Raw genomic sequence first — 20,663 nt, 5'->3', positions numbered from 1 at the left:
TACAAAGCAGTAATAATTAAAACAGCATGGTACTGGAACAAAGGCAGGAGTGCAGACCAATGGAACAGGGTTGAATACACTGACATCTCCCCTCAATCATATTATCATCTAATCTTTGATAAAGGTGCAAGTAATGTGAAGTGGAGTAAGGAAAGCCTCTTTAATAAATTGTGTTGGCATCACTGGACGGCTACATGCAAAAAAATAGGCTCAGAACTCTGCCTAACACCATGTACAAAAGTAAGATCAAAATGGATTAAAGACCTCAACATCAGACCAGAAACCATAAGGTACATTGAAGATAAAGTTGGCAAAACCCTCCATGACATTGAAGCTAATGGTATCTTCAAAGATGCCACGCCACTGGCCGAGCAAGTGAAAACAGAGATAGATAAATGGGACTATCTTAAACTAAGAAGCTTCTGCACCTACAAAGAAACAGTGACCAAAATACAAAGACAGTCTACAGAATGGGAAAGGATATTCACTGAATACACATCTGACAAGGGGTTGATATCCAGGATATACAAAATACTGGTTAAACTCCACAAGAAGAAAACATCCAACCCCATCCAAAAATGGAGCAATGAAATGAACAGAAACTTTCTCAAAGAAGAAATCCGAATGGCAAAAAAACACATGAGAAAATGCTCTACATCATTAATCATCAGGGAGATGCAGATCAAAACCACAATGAGATACCATCTCACACCTCAGAGACTGGCCCACATTCAAAAGAACAAAAGCAAACGCTCTACCTACTCTGCTATCCCTCCAGCCCATATACATATATATATATATATAATTAACTAAGTCATATATATGTATATATACATATCATGACCATCCTGCTGTTCGTCGATTGCCTCGAGCAGGCCCCAGTAACGTCTCTTTCATCCTAGCCCTGGCATACATATATATATATATATATATATATATATATATATATGTGTGTGTGTGTGTGTGTGTGTGTATACATATATATATACAATTAACTAAGGGATCATCAGTACACAATAAAATTTGACTCATCAAAGTTTATGAGTCAATTGAAGATGATTCAAAGTATTCAAAGTCACTAATAATAGACCTGAGAAGATACACAGGCAAGAACGTAGTAGTGATGGGAGAATTAAAAAGTTCTCCAATAGCTTACTATCATCACTGGGCAGATCAACCAGATGTATAATCATTATGGACACAAGAATTTTAAATGAGAGATTGGAAGAACCAGAGTTATTTGGCATTTCCAGGGCAATCAACCCTAAAATTCTGGGAAAATACTTTCATCTCCAGCTCATGGAACATTTTCTAGGACATACCAAATACTAGGACACAAAACAAGTATCAAAATATCATGACCATAAAAAAATGGATACAGTATACTCATTATATATATTATATATATATATTAAAGGTAAAGGTAAAGGCCCTCCCGTTGATCGTCAATTTGCTCCAGTGGCCCAGTAACGTCTCCATTGGAGACTTTGGTCTAACTGTGTCTGGCATATCGAATATTCTCTGTAGCTCTCCGAGAGGGGCGGAGGAATCGAACTCGGGTCGGCCATGTTGGCCTCAACGGGAGGGCCTTTACCTTACCTTAAGATGTTCAATGAACTCAATAAAACAGTCAGACAGATATCCGCTAAATTGAAAGAGGACATGAAAGAAACAATCAATCACACAATCGACAAAATAAAGCAAGAAATGAGAGCAGAAATTGGAAAGCTTTGCACAGAAATGGCATGGATCACATATTCCATAGATAAAATCAAAAACTCACTCTGTGCCCTCAAAAATATATTGACCACAGCTGAGGAAAGAATCAGTGAGATGGAAGATCAGCTGCACGAAGCCAATATGCAACAACAAACAGTGGCAAAGGACCTCAAAATAGCTCGAAAGAGAATCAGAGTCCTAGGACACGGTTCCAATAGAAACAACATTAGAATCATTGGACTACCAGAGCTCAGGGAAAGAATCCCAATGAAAAAACCATGGTTAAACGAATCATGGCCGAGAAGTTCCCAGACCTCCACAATGCAGCCATTCAGATTCAAGAATCCCGAAGGGTGCCAGCTAAAAGAGACCAGAACAGAAACACTCCAAGACATGTTATAGTTAGAATGAACGATGCTGCCGATAGAGACACAATACTGCAAGCAGCAAGAGCAAAAAAGGAAATAACATACAAAGGAGAACCCCTGAGATTCACAGCAGACCTTTCAGAGGATACCCTACAAGCCTGAAGGCAGTGGCAAGATACAGTGAAAAAACTCACTTAAATGAATGCTTCACCAAGAATACATTATGCGGCTAAACTCTCACTCAAAATTGAAGGAATGCTACACTATTTTCTAGATTAACAGCAGCTCAGGAACTTCATAGACTCAAAACCAAACCTAAAACAAGGCCTAAAGGGGCTACTATAAGACAAGACAAACCCTACGACCACAACTCACCCGCACAGAAAGATGACACAAAACCCCCTAACCATACTCTCTCTCAATGTCAATGATCTAGATTCACCATTTAACAGACACAAAGTGGCAAAATGGAAACAGAGACAGAACCCAACTTTCTGCTGCCTACAAGAAACTCATCTCAACACTCAGAACAAACACAGACTCAAAGTCAAAGGATGGAAAATAATCCTGCAAGCAAACATTTCCTTCAAAAAAGGTGGGGTGGCCATACTAGTATCTGAAAACATTAATTTCACCTTGAAAAAGACTAGAAGGAACAATGAAGCCTATTTTCTCTTCATCAAGGAATACCTACAACAGGAAGAAATCACACTATTAAATGTATACGCACCTAATGAGGGAACAGCTAAATATTTAAAACAACTGCTAACAGATTTTAAGAAGGATATTGCAAACAACACAATAGTACTTGGAGACTTCAACATTGCCATATCACCTCTGGACATATCAACAAGAACAAAACTCAGCAAGGAATCATTGGATTTGAAAGAAGAAATAGAAGAGAGGGCTTTACAACCCAAAAAGAAAAAATACACATTCTTCTCCAATGCACACGGAACATTTTCCAAAACAGACCATGTGCTAGGATATAAAATATACCTCAACAGAATCAGGAAGATAGAAATAGTATCAGTCATCTTTTAAGACAATGATTCACTGAGGATAGAAGTGAATCACACACAGACACGGAGACCCAATTCAAACACCTAGAAATTAAACAACTCAATGCTGAACAACGAGTGGGTCAGGAATGAAGTCAAGGACTAAATCAAAAGATACTTGGAAACAAGTGAGAATGAAGACACGAGCTACCAGAACCTATGGGATGCAGCAAAAGCCGTATTAAGGGGAAAATTTATAGCTCTGCAAGCATATCTTAGGTCTATAGAAAGGATGCACATAAACAATTTGATCTCACAGCTCAAGACCTTAGAAAAGGATCAACAGAAAGAGCCTAAATCAGGCAGAAGGAAAGAGATCATAAAACTTAGAGCAGAAATCAATGACATGGAAACCAAAGAAACAATCCGAAAGATCAATGAATCCAAGAGCTGGTTCTTCAAGAAAATAAACAAGATAGATAAACCACTACCAACAGTCACAAAGAAACAGAGAGAAAGAGAACCCTAATAAGCCAAATCAGAAATGTGAAGGGGGATATCACAACAGAAACCAAAGAAATCCAAAAGATCATCAGAGACTACTTTGAAAGTCTGTATGCCACGAAACAAGAGAACCTAGAAAAAATGGACAAATTCCTGGACTCCTTTGATCTCCCAGCACTGAATCAAGAAGATTTGGAGTATCTGAATAGACGTATTAACATCAACGAAATAGAAACTGCAATCAAAAGTCTTCCCAAAAACAAAATCCCAGGTCCAAATGGATTCATTAGCGAATTTTTCCAAACGTTTAAAGAGGACCTGCTGCCAGTCCTTCTCAAGCTTTTCCAGGAAATTGAAAAAACGGAAACTCTCCCAAACAGTTTCTATGAAGCCCACATCTCTTTAATACCAAAAGGAAACAAAGACACCACAAGAAAAGAAAACTACAGGCCGATATCCCTGATGAACACGGATGCGAAGATTCCCAACAAAATACTAGCAGATAGAATTCAACTACTTATCAAAAAGATCATACACCATGACCAAGTAGGATTCATCCCGGGGATGCAAGGCTGGTTTAACACAGAAATCAATCAACATAATCCACCATATCAACAAAAGAAAAGATAAAAATCATATGACCATATTGATAGATGCAGAGAAAGCATTTGACAAGATACAGCACCCATTTATGATGAAAATCCTAGGCAAAATGGGGATAGAGGGGACTTTCCTCAATTTAGTTAAAGCCATCTACCAAAAGCCTACAGCAAGCATCGTCCTCAATTGCGAAAAACTGATAGCAATCCCTCTAAGATCAGGGACAAGACAAGGATGCCCACTCTCTCCACTGCTGTTCAATATAGTACTGGAAATACCTGCATTAGTGATTAGGCAAGAAAAAGATATTAGGGACATCCAGGTAGGAAAGGAAGAAATCAAGCTCTCACTATTCGCAGATGATATGATACTATACTTAGAGAATCCTAAAACCTCTACCAAGAAACTTCTAGAAACAATAGGCTTGTATAGTAAAGTGGCAGGGTATAAAATCAATACCCAAAAGTCCATGGCTTTCCTATATGCAAATAGTGAAAGAGAAGAAAGTGACTTGAAGAAAACAATCCCATTTACTAGTGTGCCCCAGAAAATCAAGTACCTAGGAATCACTTTAACTAAGTAAGTAAAGGACCCGTACAAAGAAAACTACACAACCCTACTTCAAGAAATAAAAGAGGACACGAGGAAATAGAAAAATATCCCCGTTCATGGATCGGGAGAATTAACATTGTCAAAATGTCAATACTTCCCAAAACACTGTATAAATTCAATGCAATCCCTATTAGGATACCCATGACATTCTTCAAAGAAGTGGTGCAAACAGTCCTGAAATTTGTATGGAACAATAAGCCCCCACAAATAGCTAAAGCACTTCTTGGGAAAAAGAAAATGAGAGGAGTCAACCTCCCTAACTTCAAACTCTACTACAAGGCAGTAATAATTAAAACAGCATGGTACTGGAACAAAGGCAGAGCTGTAGACCAACGAAACAGGGTTGAATATACTGACATCTCTCCCCAAGCATACGAGTATCTAATCTTCAATAAGGGGGCAAGAAAAGTGAAGTGGAGCAGGGAAAGCCTCTTTAACTAATTATTCTGGCAAAACTGGACGGCTACATTCAAAAATATGGGCTCAGATCTTTGTCTAACTCCATGTAAAAATGTAAGATATAAGTGTATTAAAGACTTCAACATCATACCGGAATCAATAAGGTACATTGAGGAAAAAGTTGGGAAAACCATCCATGACATAGAAGCTAATGGTGTCTTCAAAGATGTCTCACTGCTGGCCAAGCAAGTGAAAACAGAGATAGACAAATGGGACTATCTTAAACCAAGAAGCTTCTGCACCTCAAAAGAAACAGTGACCAAAATACAAAGACAGTCTATAGAATGGGAAAGGATATTCGCCAACTACACATCTGATAAGGGGTTAATTTCAAGGATATACAAAGTACTGGTTGAACTCCACAAAAAGAAAACATTCAACCCCACCAAAAAATGGGGAGATGAAATGAATAGAAACTTTCACAAAAGAGAAATCCGAATGGCTAAAAGGCACATGAGAAAATGTTCCACATAATTAATCATCAGGGAGTCGCAGGTTAAAACCACAATGAGATATCACTTCACACCACAGAGACTGGCCCATATTCTCCCATTTTATCCAGCAATACCACTCCTTGGAATATATCCTAGAGAGGCAAAAAAAGTATAGTCGAAGTGACATCTGCAATTTTCTGTTTATTGCAGCAGTCTTTACAATAGCCAGAATCTGGAAAAACCTGAGTGCCCAAGAACAGATGACCGGTTAAAGAAACTTTGGTACATTTACACAATGGAGTTCTATGTAGCTGTTAGAAATGATGGAGTCTCGAAATTTACATACAAGTGGTACCACATGGAAAGTATCATGTTAAGCGAAATGACTCAAAAAAAAAGGGATAGACATAGAAATATTGTATTGATCTGGGGAACATAAAGTAACAAAATAGGAAACTAACACCCAAGAATGGCCGAGATTAGTACCAGGAATTTTACTCCATGACTTGTAGGCAAACCACACATACTAGGGGAAAAGGGAGCTCAGATAAAGAGGGGAACACCAAATAAAGGTGTTGGGAGTATCCTCCCAGGATGGGAGAAGCATGCTGAAAGTAGACTATAGACCAAACATGATTGCCACTCAATGTTTCTTTTGAAAACCACAACACCCAAAAGGAGAGAGAGAACAGAGGGGAATGCCATGCCACAGAGGCAGGGTCGGATGGAGGGGGATGGGGGTGGGAGGGATACTGGGATCCGTGGTGGTGGGAAATGGGCACGGGTGGCAGGATGGGTATTTGTTCATAGTATAATTGAAACCGAAGCACAAAAATGTGTAAGTCTGCAACTGTACCTCATGATGTCTCACTATTAAAAATTTTTTATAAAAAAAATTCAACACCATGAGATATACAGTTACACAGCTGTTTATGATATACAATTTTCCAATACCTATCCCTTCTCCAGTGTAAAATTTCTGCACCAATATCCCAAGTTTCTCTCCCCCTGCCCCATCCTCACTGCCTACTTCTACAGAAGATACTTTTCTTCTCTCTTTTTCTCTTATTTTAATTACAAGATTGATTTCTGTGCATCTAGTGTTATGGCTGTGCCAGAGAGCCGCTCGTGGGGGGCAACTGTGACCTCAGTAGGGTGTGAAGGACGATCCGGTACCGCCCCCTTCCCATGAGACTGCAGTTTCCCCGTCACTGCCGGCCCATACCTGGATTTCCAATAAGATCTGAGGCGGTGGCCACTTTGCTGCTGGGGGGAAAAAGGCAGAAGGGAAAAACACCCTTTCCCTCCCGGAAAGGCATGGCGCCGGAATTTAACGCAAAATCCATTCACTTTTCTGCCGCAAGCTGCCAGGCTCTGGATTAAGTCATTTTGCCTCTGGAGTCATGGCCGTGTCAGAAAGCTGCTCGTGGGGGGCAACTCGTGACCTCGGTAGGGTAAGAAGGACGAGCCGGTACCACCCCCCCGTTCCCAGGAGACTCCAGTTGCCCCATGACCACCGGCTCACAACTGGCTTTTCAAGAAGCTCTAAGGCAGTGGACAGCTTGTATGCGGTCCAGATGCATTTCTGCCAAAAGCCGCTGGGTTTTGAGATTTGTTTCTGAGTCTCTGGGATCATGCCCGTTAATTAGCTTGATCAGGAGCCAGAGAGGCTGTTTTTAGGTGGCGACTCGGGGTCTCACTGGGATGGGGAGGAAAGGGCTGGTTTCACCCCCACCTGGTGAGGCCCCGCATGTCTCGTCACTGCAGGCCCAAACCTGACTGTCCAGTGGCCTCTGGAGTATGGTGGTCACTGGGCCGCCAAGGGGAACAGGCCAAGGCACGAAACCTATTCCTACCTGAAGTAGCCCAGCACCTGTAACCTACTGCAGGAACAGGAAGCATTTCTGCCAAGAAGACTTTGGTTTCCAAGATTCGTTTCTTAGTCTCTGGGATCATGGCCGTTAAGCAGTTCAATCAGGAACCAGAGAGGCATGCCTCCAATTATATAGCTGAGCCAGAGGTGGTTTGTGGGTGTGTCTCCCACATACCAAACTTTTGGCCATTTACTTTTGCGCCTAGTTTTTGGTGTCTGGCCAAAGGCATAGCAGCAATTTTGGGGTATTTGAAAGCCTGACGGTGCCATCAGGCTGCTGATGTACTCACCTCACAGGTACATATTCATCTGCTACGGCATCATACCCCCGAACTTTTGGGGTTTTTGATGTTATGAGTATATCATCTATGCCCTGTAAATATAGTTGTAATGAGGCTTGTTCCTCATATTCATATTCTCCCTTGAACACTTATCTCTCAACTCTATATTTATTTTCTTGCTTATTTAAACATGGAAAAGTCTGTTTTACCCATTAAGAACTTATCTTTATCTCCTTTCACATCTTTCTAAATAAGTTTCAATACAAAACTATTTTGCTTCACCAAAAATATATCACTTGTATCACTTGTCATCCCATTGTTCATTGATTTGCTCAAGCAGCTCCAGTAACATCTCCATTTGTCCCTGCAGCATGCTAGTGTAGCCCAAAGGTGCACTGGGTGCTCTTTAAAAGTCAGGTGAATTAGGCCCATTATTGTTACTGTTTTTGTCATATCAAATGTGCCACGTGTGGCTTGTCAGGTTCTGTCATGCGGGCAAGATACTCTAGGTAGTTTGTCGGGCACACTGAAAGGGACAGAGGTTTTTGGGGCGAAATACAGGAAATACTAAATTGTTCTCTTCTGGGAGCTTTGGATTATAGTCTCTGGATTTTGTCCATTGATGAGATTATGTGGCACCAGCAGCAGTTTGTGGGTATGATGGCCAAGCTACTGAAAAACTGGGGGTCTGTGTGGTGGAGGCCCAGCCCTGATCCAAGCAGGCTTGGAGATCTCAGTCACGGGTCCTGCATACCTGGGACAAATATATATATTTGTAATTAATATAAAGTTTTGTACATAATATATGAATATGTATATATATATACACTTAGGAATGAAATTGAGATAACATGGAAGATATGTTTTTAACACACAGATGTCCACAATGTTATCCAAAGAGACTGAACTGATTTTCATTTCCAAATCAAAGTGTATAAGAGTTTACATTTTTAACTCCATACACTCATCAACATTTAATAATATGGAACTTTTTGTATAGGTATAGTCTATCATAAGATTTCTGAGGTTATATATCTTGTTTTGATTTGCATTTTGTTGATAATGAGTAATAATGACAATTATGCAATGACCTGTTGATTACCTGAATGTCTCTGGGTTATTGTCTATTCATTCCTTTTGTCCATGAAATTTAAAAAAAAATTATTGGTGAAACACCATGATTTACAGTTGTAGACTTACAAATTTTTGTGCTTGGGTTTCATTGCTGGGATTTATAAGTTATTTATATATTTTGAAAACAAAATTCTTCATAACCTATATGTTACATGTGAAAAAATTCTCCACTTAGTTATATGTCTTCTCACTTAAATAGTGGTTACTACTACTGTGTGAACATTTTTTCACTTTAAATAGTCCAGTTTACTTTTTATTATTTTTGTGTCCTTTCTCATTGTAGTTGAGCCCTCGAGTATATCACTAAATAATGTACTACGCAACACGTTATCTAGATTTATCCTATGTATTTATTTGTTCTTATCTAAAATACAATTATCTAATCAAGTTTTGCATAGTTTTGTGCATATTGTGTGATTATGTTCTATTCCCATTATTATTATTATTCCACATGTGATAACATGTGGCTATTTAGTTTTTTTCAGCACGTTTTGTTGAAAGCTTGCATTTCTCCATTGCTATATTGATTTTTTAATAAATTATCTTACACTTTATTGCAGAAATTTCAGTTCCATTCCATTTTTTCATCTACCTTTATTAAAATACCATTGTGTTTTAATTAATATATTTATCGTATAATTGAAATTTTGGGAACAAAATGCCACCTACTTTACTTTTTCTCAGAAATATTTTAACTACTTTCAGCAGAGCACAATACTATCTTCTTATACTTTTCAACCTTGTAACATCTCCCTTGACTTATAATGTTAATATTAGGTTTTTCTGTAGTTTTTGTTGCATGAGCCTAGCGAAGAGTACATTGTTCATGTTCATTCAAACTTTTGGCTTCAATTGAAATAGGATGATCTCAATCATATGTGGTACATAAAAGGAGAATGCAAGGAAACAAAAACATTGAGTCAAAGAAAAATACTTTAATTTCTAACCACAAAATTTGTATGAATATGGGAGTGGAATACTGGGAGAAAATAATCCAATGTAATCTGCTGCAGGAATATTGGCAATCTGATAATTGACATGGTGTGCAATATTGTGCACCTAAATTATGAACACATACAATATTTTAAACCAATAGCACATTAATAAAATACAAATTAGCATGTGGCTTTGGTTTGACTCACAGAATAAGCTCTACTTATAAGGTCTAAAATAAGGTCTAAAAGGAAGCATGGCAGACAAAGGGGGGCTCCTGGCTAACTGGGTATGGTCTGTGATATCTGAAAGTGAATTTCTGAATTTAGGGACACAATCAACTTGGTAGATGTCACATGTGAAGTAAGAGTCATAACTTGTGTCTTAGGAGTAAAAAGTGAAGGAAATTGTTTCTCTTGCCCCATTTATCTCAGTTCTTAATTTAGGATGAGCAAAATTCTTCTCAGGAAGTTGCCCTTGTGGTCCATTACTGAAAATACAAACACAATGTGCCATCTCCAGGAAAATTTGGGAGAGGTAACGAAAATTATAAGTGACTATGAACCTTCTTTGTAGCATAAATTCTTGCCTCCAGTCTGAGAGTTTTAGTACAGGATTAAGGACTGGGAGGACAGGTATTTTTAACATCAGTTTTGGGGCCACACATAACAATGCGCAGAAATTTTCTTGGATCTTTGCTTAGGAGTGAGTATTGGAGACATTTGTGGGAACATATGTGATGTAAGAGATTTAAACTTGGTTTGTCTCATGTAAGGCAAGTGCTTACATTTTGCTCCATGCAGCCTACCTCTCAATTCCTGTAGGATGACATTGCTTTGCCCTTCCTCCATGAGGAGCTTAGGTTTATCTGGTTACACCCATCACAATGCTCCTGAGGCACTTCCATTCCACTGTGTTTATCTGTAAACATTCTTCCCTATGCTCTCCTCCCCAACCAGTTAATCAGCTTTCCCCCTAATCAGACTCTGTTAACTTGTAAGATTAGATTCCTCAGAAATCTATGATTTTATATGTATGAGTGAAATATTGCCTTTCTCCTCTCCTTATGCCTTATGAACAGTTTACTTTAAAGCAATGCCCTTTTTGTATAGATACAGGAAGACCGTTAACATTATGCTTTGTAACTTAGGATTTACTTGGCTTTGAATATTATTCATTCCCAAGCATCTGCTTTCTCGACTTAAGCCTCAGTTGCCCTTAGTTCCTACCACCCCAAAAGCAGGGTCCCAAAGAGGGACTGAATGGACTCAGGGCAAGCGGTGAGCTACCCTGGCATCAAAATGGGCCAGGCCAAAGTGACACGATTCTTAACTATATAAGTTAAGAGTTTGATCTTAGATAAATGCTGTCATGATCCAAAAGTAACGATGAGTCTAGGATCCTGCTAGGGCTGGGAAAGACTATCTGGCCTGAGCACTGTAGTCTGAGATCGAGATGGCCCTAGGAGAGCAATTCTATAAGTTTAATATATTTCTTACTGTATCCATACAAAATGATTTATACTATATATGCTTATATGCTTGTGGAAGAAGGAGAGGAGAAACACACCCATGGGATTCCGCTCTAGGGTGGGTCCTCCTGCTGAGAGAGGATCTGTCCTAGGAGCATCTTTCCCTGAGGCTAAGAATTCTACCCCTATTGATTGTGACCACACCTATGTGTAATTATTACCCCAACCCCTCATGCTTTGGGATTTAACTAGACGGTAAGAGTGGGCTGGGGTATCAGAAGGAGGAGAAAGGAGATCAGGATCATAATCCAGACTCCAGAGAAGAAGGATGAAGGGGGATGGAAAAGGAGAATGAAGTAGCATGGGGGAGGAAGAAGCAGAGGCAGAGGCAGAGGCAGAGAAGAGAGACTGGTGTGGATGGAGAGAGGATTGGAATAAACTGCGACTAATACCAACCAGTCTGGCCCTCGTTCCTTCCTTTGCCTGCCCATCACCATCGACCTCCCCGGGGTGGGGAAGAAGGGTGAGACTACTGAACGCGGGTGGCGGGAGAGATAGAGCCACCGCCGCTGTGTGCCGTGCCCCTTTCTTGAGTTTACACAAATTCCTAGTATTCTCAGTATTCTGAATACTCCTTCTTGGTCCTCAGGTATAAGAATCACACCTAAGCAATATCCTTTAAGCGTAGGTTTTTGTTTCACAATGGGGTTTCTTTCTTACAAAGACATTTCTCTGCCCCCAAATTTCTGAGTGCTCTTCTTATAAGCTTTGGTGACAGATTAGCAAATCATTATTCTTAAAACTTTTATGCATATTTTAGTCCAAGTTATTCCGTAAATTTGCCATTGTCACAGGACTTATTTTCCTAATTCAATAATTTTAGCCCTTCACTGATAAAATATGTATTTAAAAATCTGTGTTAAATGTGCACAAACAAAATGTCTGGAACTTAAAAGTTTCCTGCTATGTACTGAAAGAAACTTCTTCAGCTCCTGGAAGTGCATCTCCATGGAATTGTGAGGGCTATTCTGTGATTAAAGTCACCTGGAAATTTGTCCATATGATAGTTCCAGAAATCACTAGTTATTTCAGATTTTTTTCCCTTCTGGTGCATTTTCTCACAACTCCTGGATGAATTCCAGTTGGTAATACATATGATGTTTTGTATCTGTTGTAGAATTTAATTTGCTCATATTTTGTTGAGAATCTCTTCATCAAAATTCAGGGATATAGGTCTATAGCTTTCCTTTCTTTATGTGTGTTTATCTGCTTTGGGTATCAGACAAATAATGTTTGCTTATAGATAATGTCTGCTTTATAGATAATAATAAAGTGTGCTTTGTAGAAACTTTATGGGAGTATATCTGTTTCATTGAATTTCTGTAAGATACTGAAAAGGTTTGGAAGTAGGTCTTCTTTAAAGGTTTGGAAGAATTCACTAGTAAACACATCTGGAACTGGCTTTTGTTCTAGAGGATAGCTGATCATTTCAATTTCCTTAAAATAATTTCTCTATCTGGTCTATTTAGGTGTTTTATTTTTTCATGATTCAACCTCAGGATATAATAAAAGTCTGACAATGTATTCAGTTTTGTTAAGTTATTCTATTTTTTGGCAAAAGCACTTTCAAAGTAATTCCTGATGATTCTTTGAATTTCTCTGGTATCTGCTGTGACTTATCCACTTTCATTTATAGTTCAGTTTACTCTCTTTCTCTCTCTCTCTGTGAATCTTGTTAGTAGTTTGTCTATTGAATTTATTTGAGTTTCATGAATTTCTGCTCAAGTTTTATTAAGTACTTCCTTCTGTCATTTTGGGGCTGCTTTAGTTGGCTCTTTCATAGTTTTTGAGTTGAGTAGTAAGGTTGTTTTTGTAGGCTATTTCTGCCTTCTTAATAAACAATTGCATTACTATGAACTTTCCACTTAACACCATTTTTACTGAGTCATATATTTTTATAACTTATATATTTATTTTCATTTGTTTTCAGGAATCTTTTGATTATCTTTCTGAATTTCTGTTAACCCACAGGTTACTTGCTCAGTAGTGAGACATTTGATTTCTGGTGTTTGAGGTGTTTTTTTTTTTTAATTTATTATTAAAGCTCTGGAGACACCCAGGCCTGGGCCCCGGAGGCAGCTCTGTGCATCTGCACGTGCCTGACTGGGGTGGTCCCTCCTGGTTCAATATGGGAGCCTAGGTGCTCTCTGAGCTGGCTTCCGACTTATTCTGTGGCCCGTGTCCCCGTCTTTCTGGCCCCAGCTGATCACTGTGCCCTGCTGTCTCCTCAGGGTGCGTGGAGATCCTGTGTGAGCCCTGCTATGTCTCCATATACCTCAACACCTCTGCTTGCCACTGGTGGATGAACCGAGCCATCAACTGCAGCGTTGAGCTCCGCTTGTCTTACTGGCAGGACTTCCCGTAGCCTGAGTGAGCCTGGTGTGTGTGTGTGTGTGTGTGTGTGTGTGTGTGTGTGTGAGAGAGAGAGAGAGAGAGAGAGAGAGAGAGAGAGAGAGACAGAGAGACCTTGGAGTACCTGGTGCTTGTTACGGGGAGGCACCCTTGATGTGGGGGTGGGGACAGCTGAGAATGTGAGAGTGTCCCGATCCCAAGATTTGACGTCCCTGGGGGTGGTGTCCCGGTGGATTTCTGATGACACTAGTTCTTTTGGGTATCAGGTTCCTTTTGAATGCTTCGAGATTTGCCGCTCCCCAAAAAAGTTTTTGCCTCAGTCTTTGTTGACCAAGCTTCCTATGATTCTGCACTGTTTTCCCGTTTCTCCTATTGCATACAGTCCAGGGATGAGTGTCTTCCTCACTGTTCACAGTCCCCACAACAAACTCTTGGGATGGGGAAACTAGCTAGTTGGTCCATCTTAGTTTCTTGTCAAAAACTATCCAATGCAATATGTTATTACTAATTTTTATCATTTTGTACTCCTTTGCTGGGAAATATTCAATGCTATTGACACAACTGCCTCTCTAAAGGTAATTTTAGGGTTTTTTGCTATTACTCATAAATTTGTAAGGTTTTGTGAGAAAAATGACTGGGGCCAGGGGTTAGTAAATACTAGTATGGTGTGGTTGGTGTAGCAAAGTCCTTCAAAATAAGTTTATTAGAAGAGATAAAAGTGTGTTCTGTGTGGGATATGCAGGTGGATATATTATGTGTCCACATTAGTGGTATGTTGAAACTGAATCACATTTTTATTGACCTAATAGGTGGGTCCAGATATCTCAATCTGCTGTGTATATGCAAAGGCAGGCTTCAGGCTTGGGTTGTGGGATCCACTGGCTCATACTTTTTTTTAACCGACCTGTAGAAGTTTCTGTTTGTGAGTCTAAAGTTAAAGTATAGGGTCAAGATGGCCAAAATGAAAAGTTCTGTGAGAGTTTCTGTGGAATTGATAAAATAATGCATTTTAATTTCAATGCAGCATAGATTCTTGTATATGGTTTTACTTAGGAAACTCACTGGAGGAAACGGCGACCATTTCATCTTTTTTACCGGGGACCTCATTCCTGTAAAAAGAAACCCAAGGAAAATTTCAGATCTAATCAGGTCTTCTTGTCAGTTGCAGGAGGAGACAAATAGAGGCTGAGAGGATTGGACTGTCTAGCTAGTTAATACTGGTAATAAAGTGTCAACTGAGGGTAGAAGGTGTCTGAAAACAATTAAATTATAGGGCATTTGTTTTATACTAGCACTTGTTAAACCAAAGACATTGAGTATGTTGAGTACAACATAGTTGGCTCCTCTTCTCTGCATGATTGGGGAGAAGTTTTTATTGAAATGAGCCCTCCCCGGAAGGGTTCTTCTCTGACAAGCTCAACATCTTGGCCCAACTCCAACAATGCTCTTCCTGATGTAACAAGACCCCATCCTATCTGACTGATTCTCACTGAGGTTTTGAGGATTCAGTCCTTTCAGACTATTCACTTTTGTACCGGAACTCACAAATTGTAGAAGCCTTTGTACTTCCTTAAGAAAAGCAAAACAAAAACAAAACTTCCTATTGGGTGCATGGAATCATAATCTCCAGTCACTGTGCAGGTCAGGTAGTTTGTGATGACATAATAACTGCCAGATGCCAGCAACTGTGAACCATTTGTTTGAGGCTAGGCTGGCTAGACCTTGTTTTCTAGCAGGTACAAGGCACAGATGGCAAAAATCCCTGGTCATCAAGTTGCACAGAAATCAGAACCACAGGCATAGTTAAATTTTTTAAGAATATAAGATATCCTTCCAAGATATTTATGGCTGTCAGAAGTCCATAAAGTCATAGGCACCAGCCTGATTGCTTTCAGATAACTTGGATCTCAGAACTCAAAACGCAGGTCTAATGATAGACCAGAAATAATAGGAAGAAGGAAGGAATTCAGCCACATACACAGATAGAAAAAGATAGTCCAAATTTTTTTCAAATGCATTAGAATCCTCTGAAGCTTCCTGTGGATAACATTTGAGGAGTAATCTTGATGATCAATACAATGAAGAAATATTTGGAACAAAAGTTCAATAAATTTCAATTATTGTTGATGGAAAAAATTAACCCATTTGAGTAGAAATGAAGTAGCTAAAGAATACAGTATCAGGACCGAGCAACAGAATGGAAGATGTTGAAAATTAATTCAGCGCCTTTAAGAGATACAATATAATCAATAAAGAAGAAGAAACAGAATATTTTAAAATAGAAGAAGTTAATGATATTTAATACAAAATATCAAAAGGAATAACCTCAGGGTAATTGGAATTCCAGAAGAAGAGAAAGGAAACAAAGAGGAAGAATTGCTGGTGGAAGGCATGATTTATGGTAATTTCCCCAGTCTAAGGAGGGAGACTTGAACAACAGTACAGAGGGCTCAAAGAGTTCCACAGCTTTCTCAAAGTTATAGGAGAAGTATAAATACAAGGTATACAAATAAAACCCATAATATTTCTTGAATGAAATTTAACAAGAAATAACATGTTAGATATCCATATATCTATATTTCCAAATTATTTAATAAAAAGAGTGATAAGCAAGAAACCTCTCCACTATAATGTTTTCATTCAGATTTGTGGGAGTGCTGAAAATAGTTTCGGACAAATAATAACTGAAAATATCAGTCACAGATAAGCTATCCTGTGGAGTCACAATAAAAATATAATAGTAAGGGTCTTGAATTGCATGTGGCTGACCTGGGTTCAATTCCTATCACACAATAATTCATCTTATAAATGGTTAATATCTAGTATGTACAAATCACTAATAGAACTATACAAAAATTCTAACCCATCAAAAACAGAGATAAGAGATGAACAAAAATTTTTTCAAAGTAGATATACAAATGGCAAGAAGCATAAGAATAATAATCTGCATCACTAATCACTGGGGAAATTAAAAATACAACAAAGAGACAGGGGGACATAAAAAAAACTAGAACAACTAGTCTTGCAGTGCATGTTGGGAGGAAGGGTATTCATTCACTGCTGATAAGAATGTAGACTGGTTTATACTTTCTGGAAAACAGAATGAGCATTCCTCAGAAAATAAAGGATTGAGTATTTGATCCATTAATTCCATTTATTGAAATATACACCAAAGGATTAGAAGAAAGGGCATTTGCACCCACGTATTCCTTGCAACACTAACCATAATAGCCAAAATGTGTCTGAGATTCCAAGTGTCCAAGAACGAATGACTGAATAAAGAAACTATTGTTCATATACACAATGAAATATTACTAGAACATAGGAAAGGATAACATCATGTAATTTGCTGCTATGTGAATGAATCTGGAAAGTCCTATGTTGAGTGAGGTTAGTCAGAGAAAGAGAGACCAATCCAGAATTATCTCTCTTATATTTGCCATATAAGGAAACAGAATAGTGGAATAACAAATATCCAAATGCAATTTAAGTGAAAAGCATGAGATCTGGTCTTCAGCAGGAAGCTTGCCATTTGGGAGCTGGGCGGGGGGTGGATTAGGGCAGGAAGGGAACACTGAAAGAATAAAGTTGTATGCATAAAACCCTGTCAGCAACAAAATTATAAACCATAGAGCTAAAAGCTATTAAAAAGTGCATATATAAAGGCGGTTTGTATGTGGTAGGGAAACAAGTTGGGGTAGGTGCAAGAGGAGGGAAGTAGACAGCAGTGATGATAAACTGTATGCCTAAAACCCAATGATAAGTAAGCATAATTCAATGTGAATTAATAAAAATAGAAAAATAATTTGGATCTGTATCTTTATTTTATTTTTATTTTTTTCGCTTTTTGGGTCACACCCGGTGATGCACAGGTGTTACTCCTGGATTTGCACTCAGGAATTACTCCTTGCGGTGCTCAGGGGACCATATGGGATGCTGGGAATTGAACCCGGGTCGGCCGTGTGCAAGACAAACGTCCAACCCGCTGTATTGTCACTCCAGTCCCTGAATCTGTATCTTTAACCATGCATAAAAAATTTAAATTGAACTAAAGATGGGAGTCTGAAAGATAGTACAGTATATAGCGTAATTGCCTTGTCCGTTCTTGGCCCATGTTTCATCCCTGGCATCTCATATGTTCCCCTGAGCCTACAAGGGGTGATCCCTGAGAGCACAGTCAGCGGTAAGACCTGAAAACTTACTGATGTGGCCCCCAAAGGAAAAAAAAAACTAACTAACTAAATAAATAAATAGAGTATCGGGGAAATTTTCTGCCACAGAGGCAGGGGGTACCACTAACGTCTCCACTGTGAGACTTGTTGTTACTATCTTTACCATATCGAATACACTACAAGGAGCTTGCCAGGCTCTGCGATGCTGGTGGGATATTCTCGGTAGCTTGCTGGGCTCTCCAAGAGGGACAGAGGAATCAACCTGGGTCGGTCGCATGCAAGGCAAACGCCCTACGCTCTGTGCTATCACTCCAGTGAACTAAAAGCAACATGATTAGATCAGAATCTCTAAAGCATATAGAGGAATATATAAACTGAGCTCTCCTTTCTACGACTTGAATTTAAGAAGTGTTTTCATTGAAACGATCCCAGTATTAAAGATAACAAAAGCAAATTAATGGGACTATTAAATTAGAAAAACTTACATGGAAAGCTATTTGGGTGTTAAAGTTAAAATAATTTAAAAATAAATAAATAAATAAATTAAAATAATCTATTGAATTGGAAGATACTTGCATACAATAAATACATCAAGGCTAATATCAAATAGGCATAAAACATTTAACAAAGATCATCATCAGCAGGAACAACAATAATACTATGAAAATTTGAAACAAATTGAGATAATAAATGGACACTTTCCAAAAAAGAAATACGGACGGCTAACAGGCATATAAAAATTTGTTTATGCTACTTATCATTTATCAGGTAAAATACAATTCAAAAGCAACAAGAAACATATTATTGCTTACCATTGAGAATGTCATTTATCTGAAGGCCTAGCAACTCCTACTGTTTGCAAGGATTTGATGAAAAGGGAATTCTTATTTGCTGTTTCTGGGAATGCTCTCTGGTTTGGCTCCTACAGCAAATAGTATGAATATTTCTCAAATATATATATATATGGTTTCTAAATAATCCAGTGATGATATTTATTTCTGGATATAAATTTCCAAAGCAAAAAACATCAATTTAAAAATAAACAAGAGAGAGGGAAGGAGGGAGGGGGAAAGAGAGAGAGAGAGAAAGAAAAAGAGAGAAAGAGAGAAGAAAAGTGTCTGCTATACAGAGGAAGCCTGAGCAGGAGGATGAGGGTGGTGGGAGGGAAACTGAGGACATTAGTGGTAGAAAATGGGGACTGGTGAAGAAACAGGTGTTGTAATATTGTATGGGTGAAACCCAATCATAAACAAATTTATAACTGTGTATCTCATGGTGAATAAATAAAAAAAGTAAAAAGAGACATCTTGGGACCTGGAGCAATAGTACAGCAGGTAGGGCATTTGCCTTGCATATTGCCATCTAGGTTCAATACCCATAATCATATATGGGCCTCCAAGCACCACCACGAGTAATGGCTGAGTGCAGATTCAAAAACCAAACCTTTGAACATCTCTGAGTGAGCATCCGAAAGAAAACAAAACAGTGTTTAAACTCTGAGTTTAGAACTATCAAGTATGTTATGTTATTAATCTGGGACAAGTGTAGTAGACAATTCAGGAAAATGAGGATACTTTTTTGCTTCACCCACATGAAGAACTAACTACAGAGAAAATTCAGTTTGGTAGATGGGTCTTACTAAAATCTTGGAAGGCTAGCGACTAAAACCTCATGGGAAGGGGGGTGTTCTGGTCCATCCTTCATGCCCTACCGAGGTCACCAGTTGCCCCCCACGAGCGGCTCTCCATCACGGCCACAGCCCCAGAAGCACAAGGACTTAATGCAGAACCCAGCAGCTTGGAGCAGAAAAGTGAACGGACTATGCGTTAATCCAGGCCATCATGTCTGTCCGAAGGGGAAAGGGTGTTGCCCCATTCGCCCTTTCCTCCCTGGAAAGAAAGATGGCGGCCGCATGGGAACCTTGTGGACAGCAGGTATGAGCCGGGGGTGTGGGGGCGACTAAAACCTCATGGGAAGGGGGGCGTTTCGGTCCCCCCTTCACGCCCTACCGAGGCTACCAGTTGCCCCCCACGAGCAGCTCTCCAGCACGGCCACGACTCCAGAGCACAGAAACCAATTTCTTAACTATCTGACTTTCAGTAGAAATACTTCCAGGGTCAATAAGTAAAATAGCAGAAATCCAAAACCAACATTTAATTCTTGAACCCAGCTGTAGAAAGCAAATCACTTCACAATGCTTCTTCAGCATGTCTGATTGGGGGGGGGGGGTAAACTCTAAATAATAGTGGTGAATCTCTTAATGAAACAATGAATCTAATCAAAGCAGATAGAGTGTTAACTAGAATTCATCTGCCTCACAGGGACTGGGAGGGGTGCGGGGTGGGGTCTTATTGGGGTTCTTCATGGTAAAAAATAAGTATTGGTAAAGGGAAATGTGTTTGATATTTGCATGACTGAAACCTAAACCTGAAAGCTTTGTAACCTTTCCCACAGTGATTCAATAAATAAATAAATTTAAAAAAATTTTTTAAATAAAAATAAAAAAAATAAAATAAATCTTGGAAGGCTGGACTCCCTTCAGCTCAACTGTTGCTTAAGAGGAAGGTACCTTACCAAGTGATTGCAAGCATTTTCAGATCTGTGAAGCTCAATGGGATTTCTAGTTGGTTTCATCTTTCCAGAATAAATTCAGTTCCATTCACAACAAGTGGTGATGTGACTCCAACAGA

This window comes from Sorex fumeus, unplaced genomic scaffold (genome assembly GCF_029834395.1).
Source record: "Sorex fumeus unplaced genomic scaffold, SorFum_2.1 ptg000050l, whole genome shotgun sequence".
Taxonomy (NCBI): domain Eukaryota; kingdom Metazoa; phylum Chordata; class Mammalia; order Eulipotyphla; family Soricidae; genus Sorex; species Sorex fumeus.
This window is presented reverse-complemented; position numbering follows the sequence as displayed.